This window comes from Phyllobates terribilis, unplaced genomic scaffold, assembly GCF_046119375.1.
Source record: "Phyllobates terribilis strain yellow unplaced genomic scaffold, ASM4611937v1 Scaffold_11__3_contigs__length_659146591, whole genome shotgun sequence".
In the NCBI taxonomy this organism is placed as follows: Eukaryota; Metazoa; Chordata; class Amphibia; order Anura; family Dendrobatidae; genus Phyllobates; species Phyllobates terribilis.
In genome coordinates, this window is record NW_027362771.1 from 286,974,413 (window position 1) to 286,994,437 (window position 20,025).

A 20,025-nucleotide genomic window follows, 5' to 3' on the forward strand; every position below is an offset into this window, starting at 1 on the left:
GGTCGCCTAAGGGGACTCTTGTGGAGGGATTCTCAGGCGATCCACTGTCGGGGATACTAGGCCCAAGTCTACACTAGCAGCCCTTATAGAGCCTGCTAAACATTCTTCAGTACTGCACTCTACTGACTGTGCTCACTTCCTGCACTTGACACTAGCACTAAGTTCCCCTTCCCTCTACTGGGCCAGCTGTTACAGTTAACCCTAGCTAAACCAAACTGCAGCCCCAGAGGGCTCTAACTTCAGGAATGGGCTTTTAACCCTTTCTAGTATCAGAGATAGACTATCACCTCCACCACTACTATATTCCTCCACACTTTAATTATGGTCGTCCTTGACCATACTAGACAACCAATGCAAGTGTCAACATTTATAATATATCACTAAAACATTAAATGGAAGACTGGTCCTGGCATCTTCTTCTTGGTGGAAAACCAGCCCTACTCGGTTGAGGGCCCTGGAACAGCAATAAGGACAGTTCATAGTTATAACACTTAAAAGATCTCAGTAGCACCGGTCCTTCTTGGTAAGGACCCCGGAAACACAGTGTCCATGTCAATTTTATTAACATAGGCCCATGGGTCAATTCAGCAACAACCATCCATTTGCTTGAGGGCAGAGTCCGAAGACACAGACCATCTTAGTGGTAGAGGATATTAATCCTCAGGGCTTGCCTCAATGTTTCAAATTCCACAAAAAAAGGCACAACAGACGCAACATAACAAATACAAAAAGGAAGCAGTTATACCATATCCAACTCTTGCTACTTTAGGCCTTCCCGGCCAGGAATGTAGTATAACAGTCCTTTATCAGTTTTCTTTTTAACAGCAAACTCTGTAAACATGGGTGTTCCGCCACCCCAACAGCGATTTATGAACAGTCCCAGAGAGGAACAACATGAAGCAGGTTTCTGCTAAACTAAAAAAAACAAAACTAGAGGTTAACTAACCTCTCTTCTCTCAGGGCCATTTCACATTTTCTTCCGGGCCTCTCTACTCTCCTTCATAAAGACTGCCCAGGTGGTAGAAGAAGGTGGATTCCTCCACGTCCAAGGCTGGTCAGGGTACCTGCCAGGATCAAGGTCCTCATCCGAGGACATGGCGCTTCACAGTCGACTTGGGTAGGACCGTAGCTGGTCAGTCTGAACCTTTGGACCACCTGACTGGCAGTGGCTTTGCTATCCTCCACAGGTCCCTGACCAGCCATATCAACTTCCTCCTGCTGTTGGGGCAGCAAGCTGGCAGCCTGCGCCTCACTGGGAGATCCAGCTGCACCGCAGCCTTCAGGACGCTCCTCCTCTTCTCCCTTGGAATCTCCCTATTGGCGCTTTGAATTTGTTTTCTCCTCTTGGGGACCGACTGGTTTAGGTGTTGATAAAAAAAGCCTTTGGGGGCCTCTATCGCCCACCACTGCTGGGCCTCCCGCTTAGCCCTCTTGTGGAGGACCTCCACGTATCTCTCCAGGACATCCTTCCACTCATGCTTAACAAAGTGTACAATTTCCCCATGTGTAAGCTGTGGAGACGGGAAGGTAAATACTTTGTCTTTAGGACATCTCAACTAACATATACTTCATCATCGGTCCATTCCTCTTCTAGGAACCTGTACCCCTTCTTTAAGTGGAATTCTACCACACGCCCTCGGATCTGGAAGTCATCCATGGATTCCCACCGGGAAGCATTAGACCCTTCCAGCCACCCCCTTAGAAAGGTATTAGTCCATTTCCTGTGCTCTAATAGGGTCATTGGGGGAGAGCCTGCAGCAAACCACTTAGGCCTGTATCCAGGGTCACGCTCTACAGGAGGTTACTTATCATGCCCTGCTCAATCCTCAACCAGCGCATCACCCGGAGCTCATGCGTAAGTAGTCCCACATCAGGTTATGGTACAATCGTCCACTGTACGGTTACCAGTGGTAGTGGTGGTGGCCCATGGGTGGTGCCCGTCATATTGTAGCTTTGAGCTGTGGCCCTTGGGGTAATGATCTCCGGCATCTCCTCATCGCTCACCTTCATCTACTACTAGGCCCACGTCTACCCTAGTAACCCTTATGGAGCCTGCTAAACTTTCTTCATTACTGCACTCTACCGACTGTGACACTATCACTGAGTTCCCCATCCCTCTATTGGGTCGGCTGTTACAGTTAACCCTACCTGGATGAAACAGCAGCCCCCAGAGGGTTCTAACTTCGAAAGCGCACTTTTAACCCTTTCTAGTAGACTATCAGGGGTACACTATCACCTCCACCACTAGTACAAGTGTAAGCTCTTATAGTCAGTGGGGCTTTCTCTCTCTACTGTAAAGTGTAAGCTGTTATGGACAGTGGGGTCCTCTCTCCCATAGAGTTTAAGCTCTTACGGTCAACATAGTTCACCCCCACTTGCATTTAATGAGTGAATAAAATTTTTCCAGTATGAGATTTACATACATTTATTCGCTACAATTTTTTTTTTTGCAAAAAATCTGTGAAGTTGGTGAATTCAAATTCCAAAAGATCTGCTTATTTGTAATATAGACCAATGACGATCCATCAGCTCTCGGCTTCATCGATGAGCTGCGCATGCCCAGGGAGGCAGCAGTGATCCAATCGTTACCATTGGTTCTTTGCAAATCTCGCAGTTGGCAATGTCCTACATCACAGCTGCCTCACTAGGCATGTGTAGTACATTGAAGAAGCCAGGGAGTGTATAACTGACTTTGCTGTGCATTGCTAGGGAGGCAGAGATTTGCACATAGTCTGCGGTGATGCTAGTCTTGCAAATCATGTTATCATGCCAACAAGGTCATGATAACATGATTAGTGATTATTCTACGGAAAATAATGCCTCCATGGCTAGTCATCCAGTAGTTAGCATATTGCAAACCCAGTTGTAAAATTTAAGTATAGGCATATTGAAAAACCAATAAGGAAAAAACAGGGGCATGTTAGGGATTATATGCAGTAAATAGATAAATTCATGGTGGCAATTGGGGGAGCCAGAGAAGCTGACATGTTCCCTTTAAAGCCCTTAAAATGCTGATTGCAATGATACAATATGATTCAGAATATTTGATGCACAGCATGCTGCAAACAATAAAGCAGGGACTACCTACAATGGATATAAAAAGTCTACACATCTCTGTTAAAATGCAAGGTTTCCAAATTTAATGTAATCTATAATCTGTACAAATCCTTTGAAAAACAAACTGAAATAACTTTGTGGAGAAAATGTAAATAACAACACAATAATGTCTTTTCCTAAGTGTAAACACCCTCTTATAATTGGAGACGTCGTTGTGTTCAGAATTAGACAATCACATTTAAACTCATGTTAAATAGTAGCCAGCACACAGCTGCCTTAGTTAAAGTGATTCTGATTATCTCCATATAAAGCTTAGTTGTTCTAGAAGGAACTTCTTTACATTTTCTTCTCTGCATGTTACAGCAGAAGCCTTGGTCCATGAATAGCTTACAACACAGCAAAGGGATCTCACTGTTGAAAGTTATCACTCTTAAGAAGGGGCCAAACAATTTCCAAGACAATAGATGTACCACACAACACTGTGAAGGCTGTCATCAACAAGTGTCTAAAATTTGGTACAGCAGTAAATAGAACTGTATGTTTCTCAAAAATTTATGAAAATACAAGAAGAAAATTGGCCTGGTAGGCTGCCAAGAAGCCTACTGCAACATTAAAGGAGCTGCAGAAATTTCTGGGAAGTACTGGTTATGTTCTGCTTGTGGCAACAATCTCCCTTATTCATCATCTGGCCTGTGAAGTAAAGTGGCAAGACAGAAAACTTTTCCTACAAAGAATAACATACAAGCCTGGCTATGATTTGCCAAAACCTACATCAAGTCTGCTAAAGAATGTGTAAAAGCCTGTTGTGGACTGAAGAGACCAAAGTCGAACTTTTGGCCACAATTCCAAAAGGTATGTTTGGAGCAAAACCAATACTGCACATTAACAAAAGAACACAATACCCCAAATTATGTAGGCAGTATTATGCTCTGGACTGTTTTTCGCAGCTGGAACTAGAGTTTTATTTAAGGTAGAAGAAATTATGAAAAGTTCCAAAAATCATTTAAATTTGCATCAAAATATTCAAGCCTTTTCTAGAAAGCTGAAAATGAAGAGGAATTTAAACAACAATGCAACTGTATTAAAGGTGTAAAAAGTTTGGAAATTATTCTATTTGATATTTTTTGGCATAACAAAAACCTTTTTAACAGGGCATTTTAACAGGGATATGTAGATTTTTTATATCCATTGTAGGTGATATAAGACTCAGCACTCCAGACTTTGCACAAAGATTGCATTCCAGCATATAGATCGGTGTCAATATATCAGTGTTCTTCTAGGTGAATACTTTTACTGAATAATGCTTTTGAATCCAGGTTGTTGAGAAAAGAATTACACATTTCAGTATTATCTTGAAAAATTATCACCTTGGGCGACCATGTTTTTCATATTTTTATAATATTTTTTAAAGCAAATTACAAGCTTCTAAGTGAGAAGTGTTTATTGCCATACTTTGGATAAAATAAAGCGACACAATAGAAACATATTTCTTTTAACTGGGTGGTAATATCCCACAATTGTATTCAGGTTTTGATATTGAAAACAGTTGCAACAGAGCTAGAATAAAATATATTGTAACTAAAAACAGAGATCGTGTAACTAAAAATATAAAATCTGAATTTGGACTACTAACAGACATCACCCAACATAAACTATGACATAACATCCAAAGCATTAGCAGTCAAAAGTCATAAACCAATTGTAAGGCAGCGCTTGTCATTATCCTGGGGGATACTCGCTTCGCTGCGTCAATTTAAAACACACCAGCCGTATTTTCCGGTATTTCTCAACTCAGCAGTTTATTAACTCCATAAACTGCTGATTTCCGGGTCCAACTCCGTGGCCCACCGACACACATATAAAGTCCACGAGCCCAAGTGGCAGACCGGCCCACTTGGCTCTAGTTACAGCCTCCCGCAAGGTAATAATAAAACAATGTCCATGAAAATGTCCATAACACAAATAGTATTACCTACGTCGGGCTTTAGCTGCTTTGGTCCATTTGTTTCCCAGATGGGGTCTTTAGCCTCTGGCCCTCCAAGGCTTACTGACATCCACACAGGATCCAGGCTTCACCCGGCCTCACTAGGCTTCAGACAAACAGTGTCCCACCCACCCGGGGAACAGGCCTCATGCCTCTCTCACAGGAACACTGCACACCTGCACCACTCACACTGCACAAGTCACCAGGGTTTTATATCCTGTAGAAACAGCCACAGGACCTGTGCTTATCTCACAGTCACGTGTCCATACCTTCTGTGAGCAAAAGGACCTGTGTGATGTCACAGTCATGTGACCAGTCAGCTGAGGGGGGAGGAAATAGCATAAACAGACATACTAGATCATTATAGCAATGCCGCTGCACCACATATTCCCCCCCTCTGTTCAAACCTGTGGGGTTGAACACATAATATACACAACAGTTTATAGCCCACAGTTCACACAGAGACCATCTACTGGACAATTGCGCTGCTCAGCCCCTGGAACATTAGTCAACTACATTAGCCCATCCCTTAGGGACCTACCATCTGTCATTGTCACTGACTTCATCAGGTCACATTTCCGGGTCGTAAACTTGTCCGATCTCCCCCGCTCCCAGCGGTCAGTCGAAACCCTGTCAGGTCTCCCCCGCTCCCAGCGGTCAATACGGCAGTGCGACTCACATGTCTTTGTACCTAAGGTCCGGTTCGACTCCAAATTGTCCAGTCCTCTATTGGGTCGTTTGTATGGGCCACCCAAACCTGAGTTACTGGAGGTCTCACTACCACTAAACCCACGCCCACTACTCTCAGGACACCTTGAAGGGTCCCTAACTTCAGGTGTTCTAGTATCTAGGGGCCCCCTTCTCTGTCGGGTCCCACCATTTCCAGACGGCTCCCATCATCTACTGCTCAGATGATGCTGTCCATCTACTCGCAGTCTAGCGAAATTCAATTGCCCCACCTCTCGCAGGTAGGTCACTCGGTACTCCACCAGCATGCTCATATATGCCAGACTTTCTTCCGTTCCTATAGCATAGAATGACACCATGCCGTCTTCATCCGGTATCCAGTCTTGACGATCACGTGGACTGCTTACTTTCACCACACCAGACTTCTTCACCATCATCTGCATGGCTCGGCCATTTCTCCCAATGAGCTCTCTCACCAGAACACGGGGCACCCGGATGACCTCTTCTCGCAGACTGTGAGCCTTTCTCATCAGCTCCAGTTGTCTAGTGGCTTGCTCCATCTTCAACCGAGAAATCGCTTCGTGCGAATACATCGCCAATGTATGTCACTCAGGATTGCCACCCTCTTCACCGTCACTTCGGTTGTGGACAGGACCACCAGCTGTTTGGCCTCTGAGGTCAAGTACACCTTCCAGGCTCCCACGGCCTTCTTAAACTCCTCATGCACGAACTCACGGGTGCATTCTTCTCTTAAGTCCTCGGGTACATCTACGAGGCACTTGTACCGAGACGTTTCGATCTCACCAGTGGTTTCCAGACGATCAACCAGCTCAGGTTTCAGGGACAACTGACTTCCAGCTTCTTCACCCTGGATGCTTCCCCTGAGCGGACTCACAGCTACAACTTCACAACTTTTCGTCTTGACCACCTCCACTTCACCATTATCTTCCAACACCATACTCTTAGCTCTCCTCAGGTGCACCTTCTCATGGTCTAAGGGAGTAAGTGCAACTTGTTTGTCTTTTCCCTTCTCCAAGGAGACCTCGTTCACTGCGTGACACTTTGCTAGGTGACCTTTGAGCTCTAAAACTTCACCTTCTAGCTCAGCTACTCGCCTCTCAGCAGCCCATCTCTGAAGCTCTTCCTGCTTCAACTGCTCTTCCAGCAGCAGAGCACTCTCAGACCTCTCCGTCTCCAATGCGCCCACTCCGCTCTCAATAGCTAGTTTCTCACGCTTCTCTTGCGTCCACTGGGCTTGTAGCAACTCCTTGAGCTGCTTGATCTCGGCTCCGACATTCACCGAATCATCCGAGCTCACATCACTCGAGGAGGTATCTGCTTCATACCTCCCATCACCAGCAGTCAACTCCTGGCTCTGATCTGTGGCTTTTCCGATGGACTCCTCCATCTTCTCTCGCTCAGCCTCCATCTTGCTGACTGTTTCCCTAAGGTATGTCTTCGCCTTCTGGAGAGTATCACAGGAGATCTGTAGCTCCTTCACCTGAGCTTCCAGATCTAGGGTCTTTCCCCGGAGATCATCATTCTCCTCACGGATATCTTGCAGAGTGGTCTCAATCACTTGGCGCTCTTGCTCTGCATCTGCCTTACCCTCCTCTAGTTTTTCTTTAACCTTGAGGAGGTCCTCATAATCTCTCCTAATCTGTTGTAGTTCCTCACTGAACCTTTCATGCCTCTTTTCTGCCTCATGGTCGTGAGCAGACACTTCAACTTTTATTGCTTCTTTCAGGGCGGATAGCTCCTGGTCTCGCTGGTACAGAGAGTCCTCCAGCCGCTCCTTCTCCTGCATTAGAGGCTTTACTTGGTCCTGGAACTGCTGCAGCTCCCTCATGAGTTCATCATACTCCATTTTAGATTTACACAGCTCCTTGTTGAACTGTTCGCGCAGTTGTTCTAGTTCCTGATGACGTCCAGAAACTCCATCCTGCCGCGTCTCCTTCTCAAGCTTCAACTGCAAAACCTCCTCCTTAATTTTGTGGCGGTCCTCCTTAATTGCGTGGAACATCTCCTTCCACTGGACAACTTCCTCGTTGCTTTCCTTTAGACCACACTGTAAGTCCTTCACAACCTGGTATACCCTCTGCCGTTCAGACTCCAGGCTCCGCTGGTCTGAGGACATGTTCTCCAGGTCCGTCACCTCCTCTTCTGCCTCTGAAGGAGGATCCACCCTTGTAACAACGGCACACACCATTACATTTTCTTTATTTTCACTTTTAGTCAAGACCACAGGAGCAACCTTTTTGTGGCCCTTGCGCCGTCTACGCGAGGTTGACTTTCTCACCTCATCTATACCCTCCTGACTGACCTCTCCTTCTACTTCCGTAGTGTTACCGTCAGCTACGGGGTCTATGTCACTCCCCATGGTGTTGTGGACTAACAGGTCTCCTTCCACTTTGACATCAACCCCCTCCACTGGTGTCACCCCATTCTCAACGGTCAAATTGTCATTTTTAGGAGGTACCAACCCACCATCAGCAACAATTTTAAGTTTTCTACCCTCCATGCTCTTGTGAAAATCCGCCCCATTTTGAGACTCCGCCCCCTTTTGTACAACAACCACACCTGTAAGGTAATTTTTACAAAAAACATCAGCGACAGTCTTAGGACTCAGTTCACAAGACCTCTTACCACCTCCCCGGGCACTCTGGGACAACACGGGCGCCCCCGGAGAGTCCATAGATTGGTCCACGGCCGCCATTCTATACGGTGCCCACAGCTCCTGCGGTTACCGCACCATGTCCAGTAACAGTTTCTCAAATACCTGCTCCAGACCCAACCGGCCCTTCAAACGCTCATTAGCTCCAGACACCTCTGTTGCTTGGCACACAGCCATCACGGTACACTGTTCACACTTGAACTTCACCGCTCTCCCCGAAAAAATCTTCGTGGCCCCGCCGAGCCACCGCAAAACAGGATTTGAGAGCGATGTCAATCTTCGCAACCCCGCCGAGTTGCAGCAAGATGCTTTGACTTCGTGAGTCCTGCCGAGCCACAGCAAACCAGGTTTGAGTGCGACAACGACCTTCACAACCCCGCCGAGTTGTAGCCAGACGCTTTGACCTTTGTGAGCCCCGCCGAGCCACAGCAAACCAGGTTTGAGTGCGACGACGACCTTCACAACCCCGCCAAGTTGTAGCCAGATGCTTTACCACACTCGTCGACCTGTACAGTTGCTCCCAGCAACCAGACTGCAGATGCTTTCAGCAACCAGAATGCAGATGCTCCCAGCAACCAGACTGCAGATGCTCCCAGCAACCAGACTGCAGATGCTCCCAGCAACCAGACTGCAGCTGCCCGCACTCTCAAACCACATGTAAGGCAGCGCTTGTCATTATCCTGGGGGATACTCGCTTCGCTGCGTTAATTTAAAACACACCAGCCATATTTTCCGGTATTTCTCAACTCAGCAGTTTATTAGCTCCATAAACTGCTGATTTCCGGGTCCAACTCCATGGCCCACCGACACACATATAACGTCCACGAGCCCAAGTGGCAGACCGGCCCACTTGGCTCTAGTTACAGCCTCCCGCAAGGTAATAATAAAACAATGTCCATGAAAATGTCCATAACACAAATAGTATTACCTACGCCGGGCTTTAGCTGCTTTGGTCCATTTGTTTCCCAGATGGGGTCTCTAGCCTCTTGCCCTCCAAGGCTTACTGACATCCACACAGGATCCAGGCTACACCCGGCCTCACTAGGCTTCAGACAAACAGTGTCCCACCCACCCGGGGAACAGGCCTCATGCCTCTCTCACAGGAACACTGCACACCTGCACCACTCACACTGCACAAATCACCAGGGTTTTATATCCTGTAGAAACAGCCACATGACCTGTGCTTATCTCACAGTCACGTGTCCATACCTTCTGTGAGCAAAAGGACCTGTGTGATGTCACAGTCATGTGACCAGTCAGCTGAGGGGGGAGGAAATAGCATAAACAGACATACTAGATCATTATAGCAATGCCGCTGCACCACACAATATAATTTTCAGTAATCTGCAAAGTTTTAGGCTGATGTGAAAGAACACTTTTAAATGTAGAAGTGTTAATTAGAGATGAACAGATGAGGCAAAATTTGAATTTGCCTATTTGCATGGATTTACCAGGAAATTTGATCAATGTCCCATATTATGGTATGGAACTTTCCAAACTCTGGATCATGTTACATGTATCATGTAAAAAATAGAAACGCCCTTACATTCACCTCACCGCTCACCACCTTGGAAGCTCCTGCTCTCTCTGCCCACTGTCCAATTTTCTTTGCTTCTGTCAAGTTGCATTTCAGGCCCAGTATAAATTGTAGGTCAAGGCTTCCAGCAAGCAGGCCTCAAAAGTTAACTACGTATGACCAGTGACATCTGGGGCCTGCATACAGAAGTTGCGTCCCAATGTTCACTCTAGGCCAGAACTTTTGGTTCTGAGTAGGTATGTATATGTGCAATGAACACCAGAGCCTGCTTATGACCTTGAAGTAGTGGCCTACAATGGATACCCGGCTGGCGGTGGGTGTGATTAAGGCATGGGAACTGGACAGCAAGCAGGGAGCAGAAGGGGCATCTGGAGAGGAAACGTTAAAAAGAATATACCCACTCACTTCACTGCTCACCTCTCTAGCCACCCACACTGCATCCAGTCTGCTGTCCGGTCCTCTGTGCGTCCATCACATTGTTTCTCCAGTTCAGTGTTCACATTATGCTGGGGGTCTGACTCGTGGCTGAATACCTTGGCATATAGAGAACACTTGGCAGGAAATTCCATTCAATGGAGGCAAAAAGTACTGGGCAGGGAAAAGAAGGGGTGTCCAGAGAGGTGAGCGGTGAGGTGAGTATGTTTTTTTTCTTTTTAATCTTTGGCTATCTCTTTACTGTTCGGCAAGATAACGGTGGCAGCTGGTTGTCATTTTGTTGAATTTGTGCAAGGTGAGTTACCAAAAGTCTGAATTCTTCAGAATGTAGATTTTTGTAAAATTAGAGTAGAATTCAACTTCATTCTAATAAATTTGAACATCTCTAGCATTAATATCTTTTTTATTGGTTAACAAAATGGAAAGTGGAAGAAAAAAGGTGAAATATAAATCATATTAATATTTGTTATGTAATAAAAAATTAAATATTATCACATCTATTTTTTAAACCATTCTTACTATAGAGGAGCTAGGTATTTTATACCTCCGGTCATGAAGGGATTAATGTTTGATTTTTGTATGATATTGTAACTGGTGCATAGTGCATGAACATATAGCAATTAAAAAGTAAGGGCCCATTTAGACAAATGTTTAATTGAGAATAACCACTCATTCATTCAGTAAGCACTCATTCACCAATCATTGGCTTGTTTGAACATGCTGGAAATCATCCACCGAACAATTAAAATGTCTATTCATCAGATAATTGGACCATTCATGCCGGTTGAAATAATTGCTCTTGGCATTACATTGTTCTGTGGAAACAGTACATGTGCTGCCTATAATAATGAGACTCTATGTACACAAAAAAATTGCATTAACTGTTCTGGGAGCATAGCATTTTGAACCACCTTTCTAAAAAGATTATCAACCCCTTCATGACATTTGCAGTATATATACGTCATGGTCGGGAAAGACTTCCCGACCAATGCAGTATATATACGTCATGGCCATTGCGCATAAGGTTCACCAGAGCTAGCAAAGTTGCTTGATCATGCTCAGAGCATGATGTAGCAAGTTTATGTGTCAGTGCAGTGCTGACACTTTATTAGGCATAGGAACGCTCCTGCATTCCTATGCTTTATAAGCGATCAGGCTGAAAAACGTGAAAGTCTCATAGTGGGACAAAGTAAAAAAAGTGTTTTTTTTTTAATATACTAAAAAAATACCAAAATATAAAAAAATAAGTATATTGTACCCATAAATAAATATTTTTATGAAAAAAACAAACAATAAAAGTACACATATTTGGTCTCGCTGTGTCCGTAACGACCTGACCTAAAAAAATTTCCCACTAGTTAACCCCTTCAGTGAACACCGTAAAAAAAAAATCTAGGCAAAAAACAATGCTTTATCATGATTATTTATTACCGCCGAACAAAAAGTAGAATAAAGCGCAATCAAAAAGACGGATGTAAATAAATATGGTATCTCTGAAAATGTGATCTTGTCCCGCAAAAAACAAGCCACCATACTGCTCCATCAGCAGAAAAATAAAAAAGTTATAGCTCTCAGAATAAAGTAATGTGAAAATAATTATTTTTTTCTATAATATAGTTTTCATTGTGTCAAAGCACCAAAACAAAAAAAAAATATAAATTTGGTATCGCTGTAATTGCACCGACCTGAAGAATAAAGCTGCCTTATCAATTTTACCACACGCAGAACATCATAAAAAAGACCCCAAAAAACAGCTCCTGAATTGTTGGTTTTTGTTAATTCTGCCTCCCAAAAATTGGAATAGAAAGTGATCAAAAAATGTCATGTGCCTGAAAATGGTACTAATAAAAACATCAACCCGTCCCGCAAAAAAAAGCCCCCACTTGACTCTGTCAGCCAAAATATGGAAAAATTACAGGTTTCAAAATATGGCAATGCTAGTTTTTGCAATAAAAAGCGTCTTTTAGTGTGTGAAGCAGCCAAACATGAAAAACAGCTATAAATCTGTTTATCGCTGTAATCGCACCGACCCAAAGAATAAAGTCATCTAATCACATGAGGAACGGCATAAAAAATAAATAAAACCAATTCTTCATCTGCTGTTGATTTGTTCATTCTGCCTCCCAATGATCGCAGTAAGGCTCAGCGCACATTTATTCTGCGCTCTACGCTGGGCGCTTAACCTGGGATACCTGCAAATCTCTGAAATCTCAGGCCTATGATCCGGCGTTGTCCGTCTTTTTAGGCGTGCATAAAAGTGCAGTCGGCCACAGTTTTGTGCACTTCTGAAAAGGACACCGCTGAATAGAGACCAGATGGAGCCCAGAGTAACTCTGCTGCCTCTTTATAGTGAATGGATCCGTCGGTGGTTTCATCTGTCACGTCACTCGGAGATTTAGATGAAACTTCTGCTATAAGTGCCCAGCGCAGAGTGCCAGATAAATGTGATCTAAAATGTTATGTAAAATGTTATGTAAAAGCTTCAACTCAATCCACAAAAAAATCAAGTCCCCGCTCAGGTCCGTCTTCTGTCAATTGAAATATAGGGGTTTCCGCATTACGGGTTAGATCTACTAGTCTGTTTTTGTTTTTTTTCTGCTGTTTTATAGTCTCTTGTTGTCTTAAACTAGTTGATTGATTGCTACCGAGTTAAATCTGTGTTAGATCTAAGCCCATACTTCCCTATATATTGAGACATACTGTAGTTAAGGGGTTGCATTTATGCGGGGACATTTATGCATATAGCATATATGCATAGTTTTTCGAAGTCCCATTGGTTTTCAAAGTGCCGCCACAGTTAGACATGGCAGTTGGTCAGGGCAGGAGACAGGTAAGACATGCAAGGCAATTAAACAAACTTGCTGCCAGACCATCTGTTTTGCAAACAGTGTTCACCATTTGTATTTGTGCCATTTACATTCTGGCTGCTACAATCATCCACATTCACTGTTCTCCCACATACTCGGCACACTTCATCCATATTAACCCATCTCTCCTCTCTTCTCCTATGTACAGCTGTCATGCTCTCTTCACAATGTTATACCGCACAGACCCATCACTCCCACCATACAACACAAGAAACGCTCTCACAAATCACTCAACAATCTGCTCACTCTATCTTCCTTCTGTTAGTCGCTGGTGATATTTAACCTAATCCAGGACCTTCTTGTAATAATAACACTAATTCTTTCCCTGCTATATTCAGAAATCCTGACAATCTCATTAATATACCCTGCATATCTTCTGTCTCATTCAACTGTGTCCTTTGGAATCTGCTGTCAGTATGTAATAAACTCTCCTACATTCATGATTTCTTCCTCTCAAATTCCCTTAACCTTCTGGCTCTCATTGAATCCTGGACCCAGAAGTCGGACACTACTCTTATACCCCGAGACCTGACAACAGATCAGGTGGAGGTGTTGGTCTGCTCCTTTCAACAAAATGTACTTTTCAGGTTATCCCCCCAGTTCCCTCACTTATCTTCCCTTCTTTTGAGGCCCATACAGTCAGACTCTTCCGGCCCTTCTCCCTGCAAGTGGCGGTTGTGTATCGCCCTTCGGGCCCCTCCCGTCAGTTTTTGGATCACTTTGCCACTTGGCTTCCAAACTTTCTATCCTGTGACATCCCCACTCTCATCATGTGGGACTTTAACATCCCAATTGGTGATCCCCTCTCCCCATCTGCAGATCATCTTTTATCGCTAACTTCCTCCTTCGGCCTTTCACAGCTTACTAACTCTCCTACACATGAAGAAGGAATACTCTTGACCTGATTTTCGCCCGGCTCTGTTGAATACATGACTTTGCTAACCCTACTCTTCCTCTCTCTCAACATAGCCTTCTTTCTTTCTCTGTCAAGAACTGTCTCCCTGCTCAAGACACCCCCACTTTCCACACCTATAGAAATATTCTCACCATTAACACCCAGATATTTATGAAAACGTTGCAATCACCATTGGCCCCGATCTCCTCCCTCTCATGTCCTGACTCGGCACTGAAGCTTTATAATGAAACATTGCAATGCCCCCTGGATGAATCCGCACCTTCTACACAGAAAACAACTCGGCAAAGATGGCGACAACCCTGGCACACACTTCAGACATGTTTTTTCCAGCGGTGCTCTAGGTGTGTCAAATGGCGATAATCTAATATGGCCGATGATTTCCTCCATTATAAATTAATGCTTAAAATCTATAACTCCGTCCTTCACCTCTCCAAACAAATCTACTTTAACAACCTCATCATTTCACTGTCCAATAATCCTAAATGCCTCTTCGACACTTTTTACTCTCACCTTAATTAAACAGCACAGGACCCGACCACCGACCTCAGCGCTGAGGATCTAGCCAATTATTTCAAAGAAAAAATTGACCATATCCGACAGGAAATTTTCTCCCCAAATGTTATGCATGCTCCTCCCTCCCACAATGCATCTTGCTCACTTTCTTGACTTTGAACCAGTCACGGAAGAAGAAGTTACCAGGCTCCTTGCTTCCTCTCGCCCTACCACCTGCAACTGTGACCCTATTCCCTCACATTTCCTTAAGTTCCTTTCTCCAGCTGTCACCAGTCACCTAACTAAAATATTCAACGTCTCCCTCTCATCTGGCATCTTTCCCTCCTCTTTTAAACATGCTAGCATACATCCATTACTTAAAAAACTTTCCTCGACCAGAACTGTGCTGCTAACTACAGACCTATTTCCAATCTTCCCTTTATCTCTAAACTCCTCTTCCTCTCCCCTTTCCCTTATTTTCGGGGTCCCTCAAGGATCAGTGCTAGGCCCCATTCTTTTCTCCTCATACAACGCTCTTATTGGACAAACAATCAGCAGATTTGGTTTTCAGTACCATGTCTATGCTGATGACATCCAATTATACACCTCTTCTTTCCGCTGTCTCTAACACTATGTCCTCCCTCTATCTAAAATTGAATCTGTCAAAAACTGAACTACTCATATTTCCTCCCTCCACTAACCTACCTGTGCCCGATATTTCCATTCCCGTTTGTGGCTCCACCATTACTCCCCAGCAACAAGCCCGCTGTCTTGGGGTCATACTTGATTAAGATCTTTCCTTCACTCCTCACATCAAATCACTCACTCGCTCGTGTCATCTACACCTCAAAAACATCTCTAGAATCAGAACTTTTCTTACCTTTCACTCGGCAAAAACTCTTACTGTAGCTCTTATTCATTCTCGTCTGGACTATTGCAACTCTTTACTAATCGGGCTCCCTCTTTCTAAACTTTCCCCTCTCCAATCCATCTTGAGTGCAGTAGCCAGGATCATATTCCTCTCCAACCGATACACCGATGCCTCTTCCCTGTGCCAGTCATTGCACTGGTTGCCCAACCAATACAGAGTTAAATATAAACTTATCACTCATACCCACAAACCTCTCCACGATTCAGCACCACTCTACATCTCCTCCCTCATCTCAGTCTACCACCCTTCCCATGCCCTCCATTCTGCTAATGACTTAAAACTAAAATCCTCCTTAATCCGAACCTCCCACACCCGTCTCCAAGATTTTTCACATACTGCACCAATTCTTTGGAATGCACTACCCAGGACAATTTGATTAATTCCCAATACCCACAGCTTTAAGCATGCCCTAAAAACTAATTTCTTTAGACTGGCCTATCGCCAGTCTCACTTGTCTAACTGTCCCAGTTTGGCCCATATCAAAATTTTATTCAAAATCATGTTCATACCATCCATGCACTGATTAGCCTCTGTCTGTACTGTACACATACTGTCTGGTGACCAGTTCATGTAGTGCTATGTACTTACCCTATTTAGTATTATGGCTGTATTATACAATATTTTTACATTTTACCGTTTGTGTCCCCCCCTATTTCCTCATAGACTGTAAGCTTGCGAGCAGGGCCCTCGCTCCTTTTAATATGTAAGTTATGCTTATTTTGTAATGTCTTTTTGTCTGTTCAAGCCACCCCTAAAATTTTAAAGAGCTGCCGAATATGTTGACACTATAAAAATAAAAAATATTATTATTATTATTATTATGGGTAGCACAAAGGCTCTGGAAAAGTGAAATGGCTCCTCGCCCCCAAAGAAATCCAGCAAATTCTGCTCTCCAAAATCCAAATGCTTCCTCCCGTCTGAGGTCCAGTGTGTGCCTAAACTGCACTTAGCGCTCACATTTTTGGCATTTCTGTAGCCATGAGAGCCCACCTAATTTACGGGTGCATGTCTCTAATAGAGATGAGCGTTGTTCTACTCGAACTGTTCGCCAATCTCAAATTCGAGCTGTTTTGGGCGGTGTTCGAGCCGTTTGGCGAACACGAACAATTTGAGAAAAATTCGGCTGTTCGAGGTTATGTTCGATAACTGTTCGTGCACCAAAATCATAACTGGATTTTTTCTCAGTAATGAGGAAAATTAATGTTAATACGCAGTTTGAGTGTACAGCGGGGTGGGGGGAGGGGCAGGGGATGGATCTCTGCAGGAACAATGAAGATCTCCATTTTTTTTTCTCCTTCCCGCATTTACAGTGGGGAGGTGCAATCTGTCAGCCTATCAGCAGCGCACACACGGAGCGAAGTGCTTTTTTTCACACAAGCAAGGGCATGTGTCATTGGCAGTGTATGTCACATGTCCTTGCCCTATAAGACCAAGCCATTTTCCCCGTCGCCACCATTTTCTCACTGCTGCAGCTGCGTGTTAGACGGCACCGCTGTTGCTGTGTGCGCTATACCTTGTTAATTTCAAGCCAATTTTCGCACAAATCTACAGATAGCTTGGGAGTAGGGAATAGTTGTGATTGCAGTCCTTTTAAGGACTAGGTTACAGCATTTCCTACGACTTTTATCAGGCAGGTCTGTGCTCTTAAATAGATAGATTGTGGGAGTAAAGACTAATTGTAATTGGAGTCCTTTTCAGGACTAGGTTACATCAGTTCCTATCAGTTTTTGCCAGGCAGGTCTGTGCCAGTGCTGTGCAAGTTTTTTTCACAGCATTTGGCTGAATCTAGCAAAGCTAATCCTTTTTGGCCTATTGCAGAGTGTGTTAGTCAGTGGAGTAGCCTATCTGTGTTGCAAGATATACCACCTGTGTATAGAATACCAATTTTTTTACTGCACCTAGTGAAGTAAAATCTTTTGGGCATAGCATCATTCTATTAGTCCATTTATACTGACCTCCATCAGGTTGCAAATTGAATATAATTTTTTTCTGCATCTAGCTCTGAAAAAATATTGGGCTTCTAGCTGTGTGTGGGACTTGTTGTATTAGTCCATCTATACTGACCTCCATCAGGTTGCAAACTGAATATATTTTTTTCTGCATCTACCTCTGAAAAATTATTGGGCTTCTAGCTGTGTGTGGGACTTGTTCTATTAATCCATCTATACAGACCTCCATCAGGTTGCAAACTGAATATATTTTTTTCTGCATCTACCTCTGAAAAAATATTGGGCTTCTAGCTGTGTGTGGGACTTGTTGTATTAGTCCATCTATACAGACCTCCATCAGGTTGCAAACTGAATATATTTTTTTCTGCATCTACCTCTGAAAAAATATTGGGCTTCTAGCTGTGTGTGGGACTTGTTGTATTAGTCCATCTATACTGACCTCCATCAGGTTGCAAACTGAATATATTTTTTTCTGCATCTACCTCTGAAAAAATATTGGGCTTCTAGCTGTGTGTGGGACTTGTTCTATTAATCCATCTATACAGACCTCCATCAGGTTGCAAACTGAATATATTTTTTTCTGCATCTACCTCTGAAAAAATATGTGGCCTTCTAGCAGTGTGTGGGACTTTCTCTATTAGTCCATCTATACTGACCTCCATCAGGTTGCAAACTGAATATAATTTTTTTCTGCATCTAGCTCTGAAAAAATATTTGGCCTTCTAGCAGTGTGTGGGACTTTCTCTATTAGTCCATCTATACTGACCTCCATCAGGTTGCAAATTAAAAATAATTTTTATCTGCATCTAGCTCTGAAAAAATATTTGGCCTTCTAGCAGTGTGTGGGACTTTCTCTATTAGTCCATCTATACTGACCTCCATCAGGTTGCAAATTAAAAATAATTTTTATCTGCATCTAGCTCTGAAAAAATATTTGGCCTTCTAGCAGTGTGTGGGACTTTCTCTATTAGTCCATCTATACTGACCTCCATCAGGTTGCAAACTGAATATAATTTTTTTCTGCATCTAGCTCTGCAAAAATATTTGGCCTTCTAGCAGTGTGTGGGACTTTCTCTATTAGTCCATCTATACTGACCTCCATCAGGTTGCAAATTAAAAATAATTTTTATCTGCATCTACAGTACCTCTGAAAAAATATTTGGGCTTCTAGCTGTGTGTGGGACTTGTTCTATTAGTCCATCTATACTGACCTCCATCAGGTTGCAAATTAAAAATAATTTTTATCTGCATCTAGCTCTGAAAAAAATATTTGGCATTCTAGCAGTGTGTGGGACTTTCTCTATTAGTCCATCTGTACTGACCTCCATCAGGTTGCAAATTGAATATAATTTTTTTCTGCATCTAACCCAGCCAATAGTTTTTTCCTAATACCACAGTTTGGCCACTCAGCTCTGCTCGGTTCCCATCCATTGTTTTTTTGTGCAAACAACTCCAGAGTTGTGAATTAGTTAACCACCAAAATGAGTGGAAAAAGGCCTGCTGCTGGTGGAAAGGGGAATAGGCGTGTTGGGAAGGGGAAAAAAGGTTGTGTCCGTGGGGTAGGTGTTAAAGCAACAGTAACATCTGCCGAAGAAAGACCATCTTCCAGCCAAACTAAAATGTCTACTTCGTTTAGCGGACAATGTGATAAGATCCCTTTCTTACGGCCACGCCAATCGTTACAAATACCAGATGAGGCACAAAAACAGCAGGTGCTTCAACGGATATCAAGTGCTCCTTAAAATGGGCTCTCCTCCACATCAACTTCAACATCACAAATACTCCAGTCCTCAAAGGTGTCACCCCAATCGCACTTGCTTCCTCACAGCTCCCAAATCTCCAGCTGCCCGTCTGAGTATGAGGTAGAACAGATGGTTGAGTCTGCAGAGCTGTTTACTCATACTATAGCCTGGGAATCAGAGGTCGACTCCAGCGCTTCTGTGAATCCAGATGAGGAAATGATCTGCACTGATGCCCAGAATCTTTATGAGTCAGATCCAGGACCAGACGCAGAAGGTTCTGACCATAATGTAGACCCTCATTCCCAAACTGTAACTCTTGTTGGTGGAGACAATGAGGAAGACGATGATAAGACTCAAATACCTGATTGGAGCGACAACTTTAGTTTTTTGTCAGGGCAGGAACAGGTTGGCTCTGAGGACGACGGGTGTGATAACGCACAGGGTGATGATGATGAGGTTGGAGATCCCACTTACTGTCAACCCACAGTCAGCCAAGAGATGAGGTCAGCAGAGGAGGTGGAGGAAGATGCTAGTGACGACGAGGTCAGGTTGCGCCTTCCTGGACAGAGACGTAGTACTGGAAGCACGTCAACAACTGCATCCTCAAACACAACTCTGCCTCTCACCACAAGTCGTGGTGGCTCTTCAGGTCGCATGGGTGCTAAGCCTTGCATCGCCTGGGCATTTTTTCAGATCGATAAAGATGACCCAACTCGTGTTATCTGTAACATTTGTCAGCAAAAGCTAAGTAGAG